The 20,028-nt window shown below is 39.4% G+C and overlaps 1 protein-coding gene and 1 long non-coding RNA gene across 2 annotated transcripts in view; one reads left to right on the top strand and one right to left on the bottom strand.

Annotated features, from left to right (window-relative positions):
• Window positions 1-20,028, bottom strand: part of LOC122554753 (artemin-like) — a 104,605-nt gene that overhangs the window by 25,492 nt on the left and 59,085 nt on the right. The gene's annotated exons all lie outside the window — the stretch shown is intronic.
• Window positions 3,992-15,763, top strand: LOC122554754. The gene is made up of 3 exons (XR_006313066.1): window positions 3,992-4,056; window positions 14,990-15,095; window positions 15,635-15,763. It is a non-coding gene; the product is annotated as an uncharacterized LOC122554754 (long non-coding RNA).

Genomic DNA, 20,028 nt, shown 5'->3' with positions numbered 1-20,028 from the left:
GTTCTAACCTTGCTAACCAGTTTTGTGGGCAAAAAAACCCATCTGATTCACTAATTTCTTTTAGACAAGGAGACTGCAATCTTTACCCAGTCTGACCTATATGCGAAAGCAATATGGTTGACTCTTAACCAGGGATGGGCAATAAGTACTATCGTAGCCAGCAATGCCACATCCCATGAATGAATGGATGAAATCTTATACAATGCTGTAAAGTTTAAAATCAATCTAATGTATTCTTCGTCTATTGTCTAATTCCAAATTAAAACATGATTTATCATATTCAGTCTGCCTAATGGACTGCACACAGCTTACACTGAACACTTAAATCAAATGGACAGAATAGAATTTTTTGTTTTATTTGGACATCGTAGATATCACTGGCTAAGCCAGTATTCACTGTTTTTCCCAAACTACCCCTGAGATGGCAGTAGCGAGCCTACTTCTCAGAATGCTGCAGTTTATGGTGTCCAGCTACTCCCACTGTGACCTCTGGAAGGGAATTCCAGGATTTGGATGTAGTGACATTGAAGGAGTTGTCATATAGTTTCAAGTCAGGATGATGTGCGACTGAGATGAACTTGCAGGGGATGGTTCCATGCAGTTATTTCCTCAGACCTTCTAGATCCCAAGTTTGGAAACTACTGTTGAAGGAGACTTCGTGAGTTGCTACAATGCATCTTGAAGGTAGTACATACTATTGACACTGTGTGTTAGAGGCGGAGGGAGTGAAGGTTTAAGGTCTTGAGTGGGATGCCAATTAAGTGGGCTGGTTTGTCCTGAATGATTTTCAGAGTCTTGAATGTTTTTGGAGCTGCACCTGTATAAGCAAGTGGGATCCTGATGTGTGCCTTGTAGATGGCGGACAGCCAGAATAGTTCTATTATACAATCCATCCCATGGATAGTACAACTACATTAGAGTATTTTGATAGAGATTAAATACAATTCCCTACAGTGTGGGAATAGGCCCTTCAGTCCAACAAGTCTACACCAACCCTCTGAAGAGTAACCCAACCCATTTCCCTCTGACTAATGCACCTAACACTAGGGGCAATTTAGCATGGCCAATTCACCTTCCCTACACATCTTTGTGGAAGGAAACCCACGCAGACACAGGGAGAATGTGCAAACTCCACACAAACAGTCACCTGAGGCTGGAATTGAACCTGGGACCCTAGTGCTGTGAGGCAGCAATGTTAACCACTGAGCCATCGTGCCACACACAGTTCAGAATTAACACAATTCCTGCTTGTAGTTAAAGGTTAACAATGTTACCATAAATAATCTAGACTTGTTTGTAGGCATTTACATTCTACCATAAAAATCTTGATCTAAACAACTAACAATACAACTTAACTAAATGCAGTTCAAAATCTGTTCTACACTATCCAGCCTAATCCTGCACTCTCAACAGATTCGACAGCCTGCTACAAAATGACCAATGGGTCTGGTCACCAGAAATAGATCTGAACTGCAGACATATATTTCCGGTCAGTGAATCAAAGTCACATTCATACCACTCATGAAGAAACTTAAAGTTCATTTTCTTCTGCTCACAAAGTTAAGCTCCAGGAGACAATGATAAAAAAAATTGACATTTACAATCTATTGGCATGTAAATGATACTAATCTCAGCTCCAGTATGATCGAAGAAGTATTTAACAGAGATCAGCACCCAGTCACTTTCCCATGGGGTAGAAGACAGAAAATGTTACCCGTAGCATACTTTTAAATCCTTTAAGCAGCAAGTTTAGATATACACAGTACTGTATTAGTCATCCCAGTGTCCACAGGCAGTCTGTGTGAACTCAAAGAGGCACCAGGAGACATGTCTTACTCAGAAGTGCTTAATGGAGGAAAGGCAGTATGATCTGGTTACAAACACATTTATTAAATGGCACTAAGTTATAACATGATTTTATGTGCTTTGACCCACATTACAACTTGCCCAATTACTGCAGATGCTCAGCCCAAAACTTTCCATTGAAGTTGCCAGCATGACCACAGGATTAGGTTACATTGAATGCCATCATCTAAGGCATATGCCTCATTTGTCTAGACTCCCTGCATGTGGAAAATGGTTGCAGGACCGCAGGCCTACAAATTGTTAGTCACAATATCTGACCTACCTAAAGTTTGATCCTCTTGTTTTGAGGGAATGTGTAGGGGGCTGGAGGTTGTTGGGAAATGCGGGTGGTGTGGTGATGGTGGGTACATAAGTTATTCTGTTAGAGATGACCATTACTTCGCAAAATATAAAGTTGGTGGGCAAAACTACCTCATTGTTAATAAGGACCTAAGGTAGTGATGCAGTTATAGAAAATGGCCCTTTTGGGCTAAAGACTCTTACCTGCTTCCAAAGCTAGCAGCTTGACCTGCATAGAAGAAAGTGGCCTGAAAAGGCTATGAGTTTGTTAAAATTTAAATGTCAGTGCAGAGCAGATACTCTACACTACTATCACCTGATTCTGGAATGTTTATACATATGCACAGCGTGATGGAAATTTCTGCCCTCGTCCAAGGTGAGCTTGGAAACAAAGGGGGCATTTACTCAGAGAAGAGTGTGTCAGATGATGGCCCTACCTCATTCTTGTCTCTGCTCCAATGTTTTAGGCAGGAAAGATCGTGGGCAGCCTTCCCATCCTGATGTCAATCAAGTCCCCTAAGTTGGAAATTAACGCCTCGTCCCACCACTACTTGTACTTAAATAGTTGTGGGTGCGGCAGCCATCATGTGGGAGCCTGAAAAGCAATACCTGGACCTCAGGTGGGTATATTGCTGGAAGCTACCATGCTTACCAATCATACTGAAGAACTTTTGGTCTCTGATTGACTGGTAGCTCTTGAATGGCAGGATTTCTGCCCCCAGGACCTTTGATCCTAGAAAAAAATCCACTGTTGGCCTCTTAAATATCTCACTGGCACATAACACAGCCAGCTATTATCAAAAAAGGTAACATTCTCAGCAGCTCTCCTACCTGGCAGGTGAGAGTCGGCTGCCTCAACTGGTAGTACTTTGGTTTCTGAATCACAAGATTCCAGGTTTAACTCCCATACCCGGGCATGAGAACTAAAATCAAACTGACACTCCAGCAGAGTGCTGGACTGGCAGAGAAGACATTAAACTGAAGATTCAAGTTAAGATTGCCGATCTGTCATGATGGGCCTGGAGTCTCTCGGAATTAAAAAGAATGTCCAGGGCACTACTGCAAGCCTACTTCTGATCCTAAGTACATCTGTTTTCCCACTTATTAGTTATAAAATATTAATAAGCTTTTTTAAAGATGTGCTATTTGATCAGTTGGATAGTTCCACATGTACAGTCATTGTGGTGAATATAACAAGGTCAGACAAATGGACCTCAGAATATGCGTTCCCTGATTGGGGCTGTTAATCTGGTCCAATCAGGGGGTCCTAGCTGACAGGAGTATCAGACATCGTTTTCAGTGTGAGAGCTGGCTCTGAGAGAGCTGGATCAATGTCAAGGACTCTCCATGTGTAAATAAAGGGTGAATTTGTGATGAGACACTGGCCTCTGTGAAGTTATTTTAGTCATGTGATAGAAATTCCAGGAATATACCCAGAGTCAGCTACCTATCATATATGCCTGTGCAATTACACTATTTTAAAGAAAGCGAGGGCGATTTATCCCTAGTCTCCCTAAATCAACATTGCAAACAAATGATCCGGCCCTTATCACATTGCTGTCTGTACAACTTTACTGTGAGAATATTAGCTGCTGTATTTCCTACAAAACTGACCACACTTCAAAATTATTTAATTAGCTTAAAGTGCTTTGAGACATCTAGCAATGGCCATGTGGCACATCAGGCTAGCAAGTAGTGCTGACACAATGAGGGTGTCGGAGAAGTATTGGGCAGATGACCTTTAAAAAGTAAATTACTTATGGATGGACACCTCCTTTGCATTTAAGATAAGGGCCTAATCAACATAGTACATTTTGCTCCCTGCTCTCTTCGCTTGCTGACCACAGTCAGACAACACTGAGAACGCTGAATGCATTGTGCTTCAGGACTCCAGAACTGATTTTTCAGGAAGTAAGCAGATAATGTACTTCAGCTTGCTTAACACACAACCTTACAATTCTCCTGTTAATATAACCAATCACTTTCCTGGTACAGTTTGCCAGTGAGAAAATGGGCTTTCACTTTTCAAATTAACTTTAATAGTCTCTGGAAATTCTTCCAGACTTTTTCACAGACTTAATTTATTGTTAGCTTTCTGTTGTGTTTCAAGGAAGCTGTTAAGTTTACAATACAGTGTAATTCACCTACTTTCTATTACCATTTATGTTTGGCACCGAGTTTTACTGTATATTAATGGAAGTTCTCATGTACAGTTTTCCTTCGGGTTTAAATCTATCTACTGTTGTTTCTGACCTTGGTCATGGTCAGGCTTCTATAGCTTATGTACTTCACCTCTTATTTTTTCTTTATCCAAGTTTGCACTTAAATGCACAGAGACCTGTGGTATGTTCTTTGATTCCAACACTATAATGGTGCAATTTTTTTGTGGAATTCTTTCTTTGACTCTCTAATGTAGACGCATCACAGTCACCACATGGAAATATGTAAACACAGTTATGTACATATTTGGGAAAGAGTCTATCTTCTGGTTTACTATGCTTGCCAAAACTCTACTTAAAATAAAAATCACCCTCCACCAACGTAATTCAATTTTTAAAAGCAGATTCTCAGACAGTTTTTTTTACCTTTTGACTAGTGGGACATGTTTTGTAGCTGTCTAAACATATGTAAGTATTCACAGAATTTTGTGGGAAAATTATGCAACTTTAAAATCCTTAAGTTCATTAGCCAAAGAATAATGTGATTAAAAATACCTAATTTACAATGTTGTCAGGGTTAACTAAATAAAAGTTTCCAAGAGGAATATATCTCAGTTGTATGCTTATTCTTCATTCATTGTAGTATGTTTTGACTGTGGTTACTGCTTCAGTCACACATGCCTACAAATTACTGTTTGCAATGGGGGAGAAAATCTTCCAGCGCTTGTCAGAGAGCAATGTAACATCAGAATTTTACCACCATAACTTATGAAAACAAAAAAAAACATTGTTTTGACATTTCTATATCTATTACTTTAATTTCTGCCTGTGGGTTAATATATCTGTTACAGTATCGTGCGATCAACAGCCAAATGAATTTGTTGATCATTTGAACACTAGCATTACAAATGGAATTTCTAGGTTTTGATTCTTAAACAATCAGTGCTCCACTGTTGGACAAAACTTAAATAATAATTGGCCACGTCTCCCAGATCTCGATATAACTTAAAGAGTTAAAACTATAAATTTACATAGCTCATTTAACATTTCATCTTCTTTCATAAAACTTGACTTGCATGTTGAAAGCAAATTTGTCATTGAATTTTTCCAAAAATATTAGTTAATTGGATAAACTCCAAAAGAATTGATTCAGGAACCATAATGCAATGCGGACCAGCTAAAAACACGATATCTATTTGACTGGCAAGTGGACATGGTCAAACCTTCAAACTGCTGAAACACTATACACATGGTTGCAACAAAGCTTTGTTTTTAAAGCCACAGTAGAATTGTGAGTGTTTCTGACAAGCCGGGAGTGCGGTGCTGGAAAAGCACAGCAGGTCAGGCAGCATCCGACAAGCAGGAGAATTGGTGTTTCGGGCATAAGCCCTTCATCACAAGGGCATCCTGATGAAGGGCTTATACCCAAAATGGTGATTCTCCTGTTCCTCGAATGCTGCCTGACCTGCTGCGTTTTTCCAGCACCACACTCTAGTCTCTGATCTACAGCATCTGCAGTCCTCACTTTCTTCCTGTTACTGACAAGGCCAGGATTTATTGTCCCAGTCCTAATTTCCTAAAAGTCCAGTGGTGGGCTGTCTCCTTGAACTGAATGATTTGCCCAGTCACTTTAGAGACCAGTGGATCACATTGGCATGGGATTGGAGTTACATCTAGCTAATAACTAGAGGTTTCTTTTTCAAAAGAAATGAGGTACCAGATTGGGTTTTTAGTAATAGTGCAATAATTTCATGGTCGCTTATACTGATGACAGTGGTTTATTTGAACTATATTTTGAGACCGCACCTTAATATCTGCAGATTTTATACTCAAGTCTTTAACATTATTAAAGTTGATCTGGTGTTAGAATTATTCATATTTCTCAAAGGTTTGTTCTCAAGTGAACTTAAAGTCAGAATAAATGGGGATGCAGTAGCTCCTAGCTATAAGGTATAAATTACCTTGACTTATCAAATTTCTTGCAACTAGTTTGATGGCATCAACAAAACTCTTCCAAACTGCTTCCACCTGATTTTTAACAACATGGTTCCCTCTTCATAAAAACTATGAAGTCTTTCTTTCCCAAAAAGGAATAATGTATGTTGATTCCAACATCCTGTGTTATTGCTTTAACACCTTTGAGATTCACCCACTGTAATTGAGATAGGGGAAAACATCACAGCACAATGGAAGATTTATAGAATCCTTTCATTTCCATCTGCCACAAATGGAATTTTAATGTTCCTGTTTGTTAAGAATGAAACAGAGACAGATAGGCTGAAAATTCTACAGTCTTTTGTGTTGGTTCATCCTTAAAGAGATGTGGGAATTCCCAGATGGGCTAAGAATGTTCATATTTAAATAGATATTTGCTTGATACTTAACTTCCGTAGCTCAAATGCCAAAGGTCACATTATTTGGAGCAACCATTTTAATAGTCTGTTTGTTCCTAAAAGTATTCACTGCAAATCCATAACATGCTGGTGACTGACATAGCAACTGATAAAGTGACAGCTTATCACTTAATTCACACTGTTCTAAACAACCCCATAGAGACACACATAATAGCTGAACAAATAAAACATAATTCAAAATACATGATATTCTTCAGAAAAAAGCTGTGAACTTAAATTGCTTTTCAAAATCACAAGGTAATAAAGTAGCTAGTCTTATTTCCCAAAATGTTGAAGGAACATTAGTTTGTCTCACGTAACTCCTGCCACCAACTGCAAAGGTATAAGGAATGGTTAGGTATATGCACTTGGCCCACACTGCAGATGTTGGCAGAGGTGCAGAACCAATTGCTCCTGATCTCTTTCCGAAGCATCAGTGAAATCTTTTACCAAATGCTTTACAAACTCAAGATCACAATGAACAGCTGAAATGGTCTTCTCCAAACATTTCTTTCACTATGCAGAAAGTTGTGGAGTTGTTAAGGCATTGAGGAGCACATTCCTGCACAGCACATGTAGCTCAGTTGGCAGTGCATGTGACCCTTTAAGGAGAAAGTGAGGACTGCAGATGCTGGAGATCAGAGCTGAAAATGTGTTGCTGGAAAAGTGCAGCAGGTCAGGCAGCATCCAAGGAACAGGAGAATCGACGTTTCGGGCAATTCCTGAAGAAGGGCTTATGCCCAAAACGCCAATTCTCCTGTTCCTTGGATGCTGCCTGACCTGCTGCGCTTTTCCAGCAACACATTTTCAGCATGGGACTCTTTCTCCCAGTTTCATGATTTCAGGTCACACATTAGGTGATGAGTATTTTATTTGGTGTTTTTCCAAGGAGATTACAAACTGCACTCAACAAACTGAGAAAGAAATGTTTGGACAAGATATAGTGATGATACTATGGTTGTAAGAGGTGTATTTTGTCACAATTTTTCTTTTATGAAGAGGGGTTGAGACAGACGTTCTGGGCAATCTGCTTCAAGCCAATAAAGTAAACAGCTTGTGAGGTCTTAGGTGATTCTCCTAAAGTTGGAACAATATAAGCACCTCGAATTGGTAAAAGCCAAATTATAAACTTGCAGGATTTATGCATGGAAAATTTGTGCTTGGGTTTGTAGATATGCAAAAAGGAGGACTATCTCTGGTTACCAGATCCTTTCCTGGAATTGAGTTGCCCTAAATTTACTATTATTGCATTTAGAATAACCGTATTAAAATATGGAAGCCCAACAAGTTTCAAAACAAATGTTTACACAAATATGGAGCCAGTAGCATCAGAAATAGTCCTCTCAAACCCATAGCAATTATGAAAAGCATTGCCTACTCTCACTCAGCCACTCCCCACTATTTTTCCTTACATTTTGCCCACTTCTCAGGATCTATCTGACAGCCTCATCAGCTGTTCGCCAATCTAATTTAAATGATTCCCTCGGCCCAATGTCAATCAGGCCTTGAGCCTCACCTTTCCAAATCAACAACTCATCCTTGCACTCTAATCATGCTGATCGGCTGTTGCAATCCAACTTCACCACCTTTGGATAGAAATAGTATACATGCAATATGTTACGTGCTCCTTACACTGAACTTATCAACTAGAAATAATCACATCATGATTTAACAATATATTTGCTGCCAGTGTTTGGGGCTTTGCATTAGGGCTGGAAGTTTGGATAGCCAATTGTGACATAAAATGTATCATTACATTTTGCACAGCTAAAAAAACATAAACAGTAGTCTATAACACCACACAATCAACACATTGCTGCCAGAATACAAATCTACCTGTTTCTACTGTATTCTACTTAATTTGCATCAGCTTTGATTAGAGTTTAAATGTCACCAGCATTTATTTTCTGAACTTTCATACCATTGAGTTCTATTTTATAAACCAAGTATGAAGTCAAGTTTGTTGAGGGCCAGATTTATGTTCTTAAAACAGTGGAAGCAAAATATGTGTCTCTTGTACTTCTAGAAATAAATGGGCCAAATGAGACATTGCAAATTGTTTTAATATGATGTGAACCATTGTTGGTTTCAACTTTTTTAAGTCTAGGAGGAGCTTAGAGCATAGTACTTTTTAACAGACAATGGTCTCTTTCCTGATCACATATCATTTGCTAGTTATGTTCCTTTATATTACCAAACTTTTGAGTATATTTCATGCTTCAAAATATATCTCTTGCAATAATTATTTTGAACTGTGTATTGGGACATTTTTAGAATTCTGTCAGTAAATGGTTTTTCAACTTTTACAGACCAAATCATTTTAATTCATTCCTATTTTGTAAAGTCTTCTGATCCAAGCATAACATTTCCCAATTAAATCCTCATGCAAGAACAACATGTTCCTCAATTAACTTTGTTCCTTCATTCCTAAATGTATTCAATCCATGGCTGTATGTCAGGGGCATCCACATGCTTTAGAAGCACCAGTCAATTTTTGTCAAAAAAACCCATTAGATCAATGTTTTCCGTTGGTTTTATCTAAACAAAATTGATATATGAATGATGAAATGGACTGCAGTAGAAAAATCTTACAAATTGACCTTTTATTTGAAGTGCATGGAAATCCTGATTCAAATAAAACAATTGCGTTATTTGTTGAGATTTAACTGTCTGACTGTTTATACTCTGAAAGTATACCTGGCATGACTATTTCTGTTAATATTTTGAGAATAGCTTTTTTGATTTCACAATTCCAAACACTTTTTCAAGATCATGTTATTCCTGCCAGATGGTTAACACCTGCCAAATATTGATTTAGGCAGCATTGTGTACTCAACAAGTATCTGATTTTTATAATTTTGCACAAATATCGCTGAATTGATTTTGTTTTGAAGTTTCATTGGATGTTGGAGGACATCTTAGGTCCCCAGTATATTGTGAAACAATTGGATGGATTTTGTGATAGAAATTATTGATTCTAAACAGCATCAGTGTAAATCAGACAGCAACTTCCAGCAGCCACACTTAACACAGTTCAATGCAGAATTGGGAAGTCACCATCCAAAATGCCTCGTTCCCAATAAAACATCACTACTATGGTACTGAATCTTAGCATTGAAATACAATGAGCAAGTATGTAGTATGTTTTGCTGTGTGTATGCACTACCTCACCAGAAAAAAAGTTAGAGCTTGACTCTCCCAGTAAGACTTTCACAGTGTGATAGCCTTCAAGCTCTATTACATTGAAAATATTTTTTTTTAAAAGACAGAATTTCAAATTTTAACTGTTGATGATTTAAACCATGATTTTTTTTCCAAATCTCTCTCAATCAAATGTTCTTTCCTTCAAGTTTTTTCTTACATGATTCAGTGTTGTATTTAAAACTCGCAGTTCCGAGCTGAGACTCTGCACAATTAAAATAATTGTTCAATTTGGATGGTTATGAAAATACACAGTTACCTGGGTTAGTCCCAGGTTCCAGATGACATGTGGAGGAATGTAGAGGAGATTTTTTGAACAGTTGGCTAACATGAACCTCCAGTGCATTATCACAAAACCTCTATGGGAAAGTCCATATGAAATATACAGCTAGCACCATTTGTTCATTGGGGATCAGAAACCCTGGCATATGTTAAGACTTTTTTTAACCAAGAGTCATTAATTTACCTCTGATTATTGTCTATGAAATACCACAGACATTAGGGTGACTGGTATTAATTACCAGGTACATCCCTCTCACCTCTTTCGAACAGGGGTGTAAGATTTGCAGTCTTCCGATCTTCGGACACACCTACATATCTAAAGAGAGTTGTGATCAGAGATTCAGCTACCTTCAACATTACTGCCCTGCTTTCTAAGGTGCACCCCATTCACAGTGGGTTTTAAGTAGCTCTCTTGATTTATTTTACCCTATCAATTTCTATATACCTTCACCTCTGTTATTCATTCATTTTTTTCCCAGGTATTTGAAAATACATGTTTCATGCATGATGTAGAGTAATCACTGCGCAACAGAATGCTCCATACGCAATGTAAGCAGCCACTTAATGGAAGAATGAAGTTTACTCCTGATAAAATACTCAAAACATCAATGTAGCTAGCAAATAGGGTTCTTGGCTTTATAAACAGAGCCATACAGCATAAAATTAAAGTGGTGGCGCTACAAATCTAGAAATCACTTGTTTTCCTCATTTGACAGATTGTAGGCAATTCTGAACACCACAATTTAGGAAATGTGTCAAAGCCTTAGACAGAATAGGACGTTTACCAGAATAGTATGTAAGGAAAAAGACTTCAGTTACGGGAACAGACTAGAGAAACAATGTTGTTCTGGAGAGCAAAACATGTAAGGGTTGAGTTAATGGTAGTGCTCATAATCATGTGGGGTTTGGATACAAAGAATGAAGAGAACTGCTTCTTGTAGCAGTAACATAATTAACCTTTGGATACTGATTTAAGTTAATTGATTAAAGACAAAGTGAGGGGAAATTATAAATGCACATTATTATCTGGAATATGCTCAAATTTCTTATGCCTTGGAAATGGCATAATTCCTTCTTCTAAGCTTCCATCAATGCGAGACCTGGTGAACTATTATAAACCACACAGTAGCAGTCCAATAACAGTGTCCCTCCCAAAATACATTTCAATTCTAAGATTTTTTTTATAGCTGTGACCTGGTCAACATTTTTCTCTTAACAAACATCATCAAAGAAAGGACCAAACAGGTTATTTTCTTTTTGTAGCATGTTGCTGGTTAGAAATTAGCTGGTCTGTCTGACTATTTAGCAGCAATGATACTTCAAAAGCAGTCAATCACTGAAATGCACTTTAGGAATTCTTGTGGATTTAATAGAGGTTGCATGCATTTTTTTTCCAGTTGTGATCATGATCATCCCTTTCCTCAGAAATCCTGGTCCACAAACCTATAATGCTATTTATTCATCTTAAAGTTTGCTTGTTAGCCTATTTAATTGATCCAAATTGCTTTGATTAATGCTTTTAGATACTGTGCATCATTGTTTGAATGCATAAATTCTTATTTTTTAAGACAATTTGAGGTGACCAAGTAGAAATATCTTATGGAAAAAGTTGCACGAGGTAGCTATTGGTCTTTAAAAATCACATAAAAGACAAGCTTTAAGTATGGTGGCTGGGGAAATGAAAAACCACCCACCCTAGAGACTTGAACACATAATCTAAGCTGACATAGACAAGGAGCGATGCAGTGCTGGCAGCAGCCTATATTTTTGAATGAAACTTTAAACCAAGACTGTCTACCAGAAGGCGCTTCAAAGATTCCATGATACTATTCTAAAAGAGGAACTGTGAAGTTGTTCTTCTTGGTGCTCTGGTCAATAATTATCTCTCAGCCAGCAGACTAAAACAGCTTATCTGGTCACCATCAAATTTCACTGTGCAAATTGGTTGTGGCATTTCCCATGTTAAAGTTGTGACTATGGTTCAATACTTAACTGAGTATGGAGTGCTTGAGGACATTCCAAAGTTGTGAAAGGCTCTGTGCAAATTCAGGTTCTTCTTACTACTTTTTGGTGCACTGACAGCAATTTTATTTTATATCAAGACTACATCTGACATGATTTAACACAAGAAGAAATAGATAGGGAGAGAATTTATCATCCAAGAATGAACTCCTAACTCAATCAAGCCTTACAGATTTGTTTAAATTTTAGTTTAGTTTAGTAACTATTAGTTTTGTTTTGCTTTACACACAGAGTCACAAATGAACAAAAAATTACAAGAGGTTTAGTTCCTTTCATTGTTGAAATGATTGGACCATAATACAACCATGTCTGTCACCTAAGGCACTGTCTCCAACAGAAATAAATTAATGAGAAACAGTAATACTGCCCTGAGGCAGCCTTCAGGGTCCTGTTGTACACTATATAATTCAAACTTAAGCCATTAATTTAATAAGTTTTGGTGACCCAAAGGCTTTTTCAAAAGACATTTATTTTAATTTATTTTTAGGAGGGAAGTTTTTGCTCATAAAATGAAGGATGCCAGTTCCTTGGATTGGAACATATTTTTATTTTGGGAATCTGGTTTCACCATCAAGTACCACTAAGATATGCACAATCCAGACATAAAGTTCCCTTTATTATGCATTAATAATAAGCTCAATTGCAGATGTATTATGTATCTATGTAGTTTCGCACTTAAGATGTGTATGAGCAATTCAGTATCGTGCTGAATTGGTGTTAAAATAAAACAAATTATCTGTTAGCATTTTGTGGGACAGTGCTGTGTGAAGGTGACTGCCTCATTTCCTAATTACAACTACACTTCAAAAGTACTTAATTGGCAGCAAAACACCTCGAGACATCCAAAGGTCATGATAGACCTCACATACATGCAAATCTCTTCCTCCTTCTTTATGCTATCAACCATTTTGTGGTGTAAACCTGAACTCAGTAGGAGCATTCCTGAAGTTACTTCACATAAGACTCTTACAGGTAAAGGAGAACTTCACCTAATTTATCTGAGCTGAATTCAATTTCACTCAAATGGAATGCAAGTTTAGCATTCAATAAAAACTCAGTCACCAAAGATGAACAGTCTTTTCTTTTGTAAAAGAATTAAAGTTGCAAATGTACAATGTTGAAATCCAATAATTAAATGTCACAGTGATCAATAATTGGCTCTGCAGCTCTAAATATGGTCAGGCCAGTTGTCACTTAACTTCTGTGGTATTTTCAAACCCTTGGGGTGGAATCTTCTCTACCCCTGAACAAGTGGACATTGGCAAGAAAGTTGAGAGAATTACATGAGGTGGCCAATGGGGAGCTTCCTGACATCAAGAGCTAAATGTTTCCCATTTGATAATCAAGAGTTAAACAGCAAGACAAGATTCTCACAAGTGAACGACAAGAGACCTCTTTATATTAACATTCTCATGATCATGCCATTTCACCTCATTAATATGCAACTTGCCCTTCTCCAACATGCTGGAGAGAATAGTAAGAATTCCTAACATGAATGTCAGAGCAGTAACTTGGCCTCTTCAGCTTGTTTCTTGCTCCGCTGGCCCTCCATCAGTCACCAACATCGCCAGGCATGGTCCATGAGCAGTGACTGCGTATCTTACTTCCACCTGCAGTGAGTGGGAGAATACAACAAGCAAGGTACCATGGAGTTGTGGTTTGAAGATAATGAGGAGAATTTGGGAAGATAATGTTTAGAAACCTCCTTGGACTTGTGGACAGAAACTTCCATGAAACTCAACAAAACTGAGATTGAGTTGAGAGTGCTGGAGGAGCAGGAGAATCGACATTTCAGACATTAACCCTTCATCAGGAAGGGTCCTCAGATGCTGCCTGACCTGCTGTGCTTTTCCAGCACCACACTCTTGACTCTGATCTCCAGCATCTGTAGTCCTCCATTTCTCAAAATTGAGATTGAGACAAATTTTGATAAAATTCAGCTTTTGCTGTGTGAAAATTGGCTGCAATTACCAACTAGACACCAGTCGTTCTTTTTGAAAATATAATTATCAGTTATTAAATGGTTTGGGAAGGCCATTAGATTGAAAATGTGCAGGAAAGTGATGCTCTTACTATTTAACAATCTATAAATGAAAGTAAATGGTGACAAAGGCAAAGTGAAATAACTCCAGAGAGACCACAATCCTGTCACCAAGTCACCTTTCATTTAAGAATCCTTGACACTGCTGCAGCTCCCTCAGAGCCAGCTCTCAGCTTAACCAGGATGTCTGACAGTCCTGTTTATATTGTCAGCCAGGGCTCACTGTTTGGAACAGATCAACAGCCCCAATCAGGGAACTCTTATTCTAAGAGGTCCATCTAGCTAATCTCATTACAATCAATACATCCCTGCCCCTCTGAGTCTGTGGTGTCCTAGTTTTTTTTGAAGCTCCTCCCCAGTTCACTTTAGCACTGGGTCAGGTTCTTACAACTCTGCCTCTGATACGGGCAGCATGTAACACACAGTAGCTTGCCTTTTGCATCTCTCGGAAGAGAGAGGCCTTTCTTTAAGCTTGTGGAAAATTCATATACAACCTGGCCTTCATCCTGACACTATTGCATCAACTCCCAAAACAGGGTCAGCCTTGGATTGGTCAAGTCATAGCTTTCAGGGAAGTGAAGAAACAGCTATCATCCTCGAAAGTGTTGGCACAGTATGATCCCAAGTAAGATCTGGTACTCACATGTGATGCCTCCCTGTACAACATCAGGGTGGTATTAGAAATTCATCTGCTTCTTCAGGTGACAATAGCATTGATATGCCAACATGTGCTGTGTCCATCGCAGATTCTGGGGATACCTCCAATGCTGGATGGAGATGGAGAAGCCACAGGTTCTGGAACAATTGGAAAAGCTGTCGAGGAGCCTGGCATGTTTTGTTCCCACACTATTTGTAAGTTTGCAATTTTCCTATCGTCCACATGCTTATTCAGAACTGTCACACATAGCTGAATTTTATATGTCACTGGACCTGACCTTGTGTTGACCATGCCCCTTACCATTCCTGTGGTTCTTACACCAAACTTTGTCCCCTGAAGTAAACAGTCCCTCTCGCTTCATGGAGCCTTGTGTCTGGTATTAGAGTTCCTGACGCCATTTCACCTTCCACCCAGGTCACGAAGATTAGATTTAACCTGGTGCAGAATCTTCTCCCCATTGGCAACTCTACTGTAGTTGCATGAGGGTTGGTCCTGTAATCATATAGGAACCAAGACAGTTTGGTATCTAGTCTCTCTAGGTCTCAAAAGGTCTAAGTTCTGATTATGATAGCTCTTTGGTTTTCCCCGTCACCACCAGCTGCTCAAGAAAGTATCTGCTTCTCAAGAATAATGCTGTATTTTGGTTAAGGAGGTTTAAAAATATTATTTTACTTGTTTTCAGGATGTGAGAATTGCTGCCAGTACTTAATGCCCGTCTCTAATTTCCCTTCAGATGTGTTTGATCTTGAACTGCTGCAGTCCTTAGAGTGAAGGTACATCCACAGTATTGGTACAAATAGAATTCCAGGATTTTAACCCAGCAACAATGAAGAAACAGTGATACACTTCCAAATCAAGATGATTTGTGGCTTGGAGGGGAACTTGTAGATGGTGATGTCCCCAGGCATCTGCTGTTCTTCTCTTTTCATATGGTGAAAGTTGCCAATTTGTTGCAAAAAGAGCAAATAATCCTAAAATAAATGCCTTCTGTGCTTCTCCTGTGTTATTGTAATAATTTATGTGTAAAACCAATAAGTCTTAAATGGGCAGAATCTTATCAGGATCTGAGCGACACGGGCTCTGGTGAATGTGTGGCAGAACAGGGCAAAAAGGGCAAACTCAATGTCAGGACCTCAATGTCCCACCATGTTTACACTTTTCACAAACATCATAGTAAGTTTCTCATCAGGCAGCAGCAAATTGCCTATTAAGAGGAATTACTACTTGTTGATGGCTAAACACACCTTACTAATATTTAGCGGTCTATCTTCCCAAACATGCCAAACAAGCTAGATGTCAAACAAACTCAATATGGAAAGCAAGTTGCGTACCTGGTGGATTTAGCTGCCGCTTACTCTGAAGGACCTCCATATTGGGCACAGGGTGCCAACATCTCAAAGAATGCTTCATGGCCACTGGCCACGTGCACCCCACGCACACAAGCATTGGTGTCCAATATGTGCCACCCTCTCTGAGAGCACTCAACACACATCATCAATCCACTTACAAGGCATGTCTGCACTTTACTGCACACCACAGGCTGCACTAACAACTAACATTTTGATGCTGCAGCAAGGACACTTTGCACTCAGTAACATGCACCCAGCTCATGGACTGGACCAGAGTATACCTCAAGGTTTTTCTCCCACTCTCATAGCACTCTAAACCTACCAAGGTGCTCACAGCAGCTCTGCTTTTCATTGCTTTGTCTCATCTTCTTGATGCTTTGACCACTCAGCCAGAAATGGTAGGCTCACATTATTTCTATCTTGCCTTGCCATTTAGCACAGACACAAAGGAAGGAAACTTGTTGTGATTGTCAGCAGATCTCAGTCAAGTCAATGGAGGTTGCCTTCGCTCAGGCGTCCCTGCACAGTGAGTCAGAAGCAGCCTCCGATGCCAGTTCAGAGCCTGTTCCGAATGGTCAGAGTTAACATCCTCTCCACCTAAGCGGTGAGGAGGAAAATGTAGGTCAGCTTGTCACTTGTTTTGACTCTTCCCAACCCTATTGTGGGCTGTTTTTCTCCTGGAATGAAAGAAAGGCACATATTAAGGGAGATGAAAGTGAGTGGCACATTTGGTAGTTCTGGTGCAGGTGGAGAGGTGTCCCAAGTGAGTGAGAGAGCAGCACAGAAGTGATGCGGGGTTTGTCCTTTTGTGGATTGAGATGGGTGAGAGAAAATAAGGGAAGATGTTGCAGACAATAAGGGATAGTAGTGGAGCATGAGACTTGTTGGGAGGTGTGTGCAGTACCAGGAGATAGTACTGGAGAGAGGATGAAGGCACTTACCCTGAAGAGGAAAATGTCTTCTGCCTCCATTGCTGGGCATTCCTCCAGGTGGCCATGGGAGGCAACCTTGGACCAGGGTCCAAGGCATAGTCTGTGATGTGGTCTCCATTGCTGATCATGAGAAGTGGAAGTCCTGCTTCTATACTTCCCTGGCATGCAGGACTTCCAGGATCCCACTGGCAAAACACAGCACAGATCTCCCCCTGTCTGCCGTGCTCAGGGAAAATGTCAGAAACTGCAGGGCAGCTCCAATCTGACAATGGGCTTTCAAAGGTGGCAGGGCCAGAAGGTATGCCAGTGAAATCCGGGATATTTGCTGATTAGTGAGTTCTTCTAGGAACAGTGCATGGTAAGATGGAGCTGGAATCAGACATGAGAGACATTATAAGGTTGTGATAGGTAACTAATGTGGCGAACTTGTAAGTAACAGCAAGAGAACTCATTAAGTTTCAAGATGAAACACCCTCCAGTATACTTAACTCAACTTGAACTTAAATGAAACAAAATTGGATTGACCCATAGACTACAAAGTTACACAAAAACCTGTGGTACAACTAAAGTAAACATTTAAACATATCTCTGAAATATGTTACTAAAAGTACATATATACAGCAACCTGTACGAATAGAAAAGGTCACCTATGATCTGTACAACGCTAGTTAGTATCTATAAATCAAAGGAATTGTCAAGAATTAAAACAATGAGGATTTCAGAGGATTTAAGAAAAGTTGAACACTCTTGGAAGCAGAGTCATTAGGGACATTTAAGTGACTGCTGGACATGCACATAGACAGCAGTGAATTGAGGGGTGCATACATTAGGTTATTCTATTTTAGATCAGGAATAATCCTCGGTACAACATCGTGGGCCAAAGGGCCTGTTCTGTCCTGTACTTTTCTATGTTCTATGTTCTTAAATACTATCCATGCTGGACCACAGTAAAGCTTGATGTGATCAGGAATGGGAAAGTCCACTTCACTTTCCACCTTCAGAAACAAAGCCAACTTTGAAATACTTCTCTCTATCTCCAACTTCTAATTGATCATTGACTAATTTCTGACTTTATGGTTGTTTGTAACATATTTTCATTTCACATTTTTTAGAATGTCTATGTTCTACCAAATAACTCAGTAACCTAAAGAAGCCGAGAATGCTTGAAATCTAGATTTGTTCAAACACACTGTCACAGTTGACGATTTATGAGAGTTCATCTTAGACAAGGGAGAAGTGCATGGACACTCACCAATGAACAACTAATCAGATCTAACGCTGTTTGACATCTATATACATGGCCTGCCAATAACCACACCTTACAAGTTCATCTATACTGATGACAACCAAGGGCTATGCTTCTGCACCTTGGACCAGACCCTTAATGAAGATGTTGCAAAGTTGATGGACTATTGCAGCACATGGATTAGAATAGGTGGGTGCTTGTTTTTGGACCGATGCAGACTCAGTGATCTGAAGGGCCTTTTACTGTGCTGTAAACCTTCAAGATCCCATGGTATCTCACATGGAATCCCTCTCAAACCATATCCAATGCATTCAACCTCCACAATGCCACTGAAAAATAAAATTGCATTATATCTATGAATAGTCAGAGACTAAAGCATGGTCCTAAAACAACATACTTGAGATTATCTAAACAGAAATTTGCCCTTCCAACAGCATCTGTAAAAAGTAAAACAGGTGCAATAGTCTAAACCAAAAATGACCCACTCATCAAATTTGCTGGATCTAAGTGGGGCACCCCTACCACAAAACTCTGATTTGTTCATTCCTCCATGGGATCTCTAATTGCCCATAATCTGAGTGGCTTGCTAAACCATTTCAGAGAGCAGTTACAAGTCAATCACAATGTTGTGGGTCTGGAGATACATGTAGATCAGACTGGATAAATATGACTAAATTCCTTCCCCAAGGCACATTTGTGATCAAGATGAGCTTTTACAACAATCAATGATAGTTATTTTGTTCATCACAAGGTTGGTTTTATAATTCCAGATTGTATACAGTTAATTAAATTCCACCAGCTGGCATGGAGGGATTTGAATCCATGTGCCAAGAGTATTATCCTTGGCCTTTGTTTTTCAGTACATGATATTATTACAATGCCATTACCTTCTCTGGTCCATCGTACTCCACTGTGTACTGTGCAAAGGCCATCATAAACATTTTTCAGCTTCTCAACTAAACGTAATAATATGCATCACAGCTGGAGCACTCCACTCAACATCATGACGTCCACCAACTGAAGAAAACCCACAAATAAATAACTCATGTCACCCATTTAACAGAAACTTGTGAATCATTTCCCTCGTCTAGGTCTGTCTTGGATCTGTTGTCATTCTCGGGTCTATTGTACTCCACAGAATACTGCGCAATGTCACCACAAATATTTTGCAGACTCTTAACTGAGCTGGAACACTCCACTCCAACATCATAACCACCTACCCCCTGCCTCTTCCCTGGCTTCCTGTGCTCGCAAACATTTATGTCCACCAATTGAAGAAAACCCACAAGCTGGTTGAAAACATTCATACTGCACCTCACATATCACTCCAGGATGACCTGCTCAATCATCCCACGGCCTGCCTTTCATCTCAGTGTCCCATATGAGGCAGCTTACCTGAACAACATTTACCAGCAGGTGCCATTTGGATTTGGAAACGCGAACCACAGAAAGTTAAGAGCAAGTTCCTTGTGACAAAATCTCTCTGTTGAAGTACCATGGAAAGAATGGTCCTGGCTAAACAAATTCAAGACAAGCCAGTGTCTCAGCACAGCCAATTCTGCCAGTCGATACTCAGTGCAAACCCCTTATACATTCGAGG

The sequence above is a fragment of the Chiloscyllium plagiosum genome, chromosome 11, assembly GCF_004010195.1.
Source record: "Chiloscyllium plagiosum isolate BGI_BamShark_2017 chromosome 11, ASM401019v2, whole genome shotgun sequence".
Lineage (NCBI taxonomy): Eukaryota > Metazoa > Chordata > Chondrichthyes > Orectolobiformes > Hemiscylliidae > Chiloscyllium > Chiloscyllium plagiosum.
Note: the sequence above shows the minus strand (reverse complement) of the source record. Positions and strands in the feature narration are given on the sequence as shown.